The sequence below is a fragment of the Ursus maritimus genome, assembly GCF_017311325.1.
Source record: "Ursus maritimus isolate PB19 chromosome X unlocalized genomic scaffold, ASM1731132v1 scaffold_X1, whole genome shotgun sequence".
In the NCBI taxonomy this organism is placed as follows: Eukaryota; Metazoa; Chordata; class Mammalia; order Carnivora; family Ursidae; genus Ursus; species Ursus maritimus.
Genome location: NW_024423319.1, coordinates 44,138,034 through 44,139,420, shown reverse-complemented (window position 1 = coordinate 44,139,420; position 1,387 = coordinate 44,138,034). Strand labels below are relative to the sequence as shown.

The window sequence follows — 1,387 nt, the reverse complement described above, 5'->3', positions numbered from 1 at the left end:
CCCCCCCCAACTCCGACCCCTGCAGTGCCTACGCATCTTTCCCAAGGTGCAAATGCCCCGGGGAATCACCTAGACCTCCCTTTCTCCCTCTTCCCACAGGCCCCCCACCTCCCGGCCTCCCGCGTTCACTGGCTGCTAGCCCCTCTCCCTGCCCACGCACCCGCACCTTACCCAATACAATGGGAGAGCGATGGGAGGGGGCCGCGAGTGCCAGGCAGGTCACCTCTGTGTGCCGGCAGTCCGGCTCCTCAGTGACACGGTCACCGCTCCTGCTGCCTCCTCGTCCTCGGCGGGGCAGCAAGAGCAGCTCGGACCTTGGTGGCCTGACAGCTGCCGCTCGCGCCCGCCACCGCCACCGCCGCCGCGCAGCGTCTCGCGCCCGCGCCCGCCAGGGGAGGGGGCGGGGCCCGCGCCGCCTCCTTGTGCCCCTTTCTTAGAGCCGGAGACCCGGCGTAGCGGCCTCCCGCCCTCGCGTGTTGCGAGCGCTCCCGGCTCGCTCGGTCTTCTTTCATGCTCAGGGTCCACCCCTGGCCTGCCTTGTCCTCTCCTCTCCTCGCTGATAGTAGGCACAATGACAATGGACCGTCAAATATTGCTCTCCCACTTAGCTCCTCTGTTGCCTGGGGCCACGCCCCATTTCCTGCAATTACCCTTCTTCAGCCTACCTCATTAACCTTTCCTCCAAACCCTCTACTTTTGCAGAGCATAGCACATACACCCACTGGTTTCAAATAACTCAGGGAAATCCATGATCACAACGCATTACTAGGCCCTCTAGCTGGGCACTGCTCATGAAATTCTCTTGGCAATCCAAACAGAAAGGTTCACGTTGATAGCTCAGGCCTGGAAGACACACTGCCCTTTAATCTCAAAGTTACCTTTCTAGATGGCCACACAGAGAGCATTACCTGAGGTTTCTGGGCATGTTGCTGGCGTAGAACGCACTGTTCCAAATGTGCTTAGCCACCCAGACAGTCCCTGCTTGTCTCCTGTGGCCCTCTGGTGCCTCCAACTAGTTTGTGATTTTTTTCCCTGAAACCAAAAAAGGATGGAGCTCCTGGGATCATTTAGCCTGCACTCCGACTCTCTGTCAGGCAGATCCAAGACCGAAGCTTCCCTGTTGTATGAGAACCTGTGCCTGTGTGGCACTGCCCCTCATTCATCATGTGCCCCCTCAGGCTGTCAATATGCTCTCCCTGCATCTGGGCCACTCTCTATCTCTTCACAAGTCAAGCACTCAGTCAATCTCACAGGCCCCAGGCTAACTGTCACTTCCTCAAGGTAACCTTTCTCAATAATCCTAGAATAGAGAAAGTGCCCCGATTTCTTTACTGGTGGCCTCCTATAGCTAGGCTGCTGTACTGTTCCTTCATAATATGTATCCATT

The 1,387-nt window shown here is 57.5% G+C and overlaps 1 protein-coding gene across 1 annotated transcript in view; it reads right to left on the bottom strand.

Annotated features, from left to right (window-relative positions):
* RAB9B (RAB9B, member RAS oncogene family) overlaps positions 1-369 on the bottom strand; it is a 6,933-nt gene extending 6,564 nt beyond the window's left edge. Inside the window, exon 1 of the mRNA XM_040629577.1 lies at positions 172-369. The gene's annotated coding sequence lies outside the window, so the exon portion shown is untranslated. The remainder of the gene's footprint in view (positions 1-171) is intronic.
* Between the last annotated feature and the right edge of the window lie 1,018 nt (positions 370-1,387).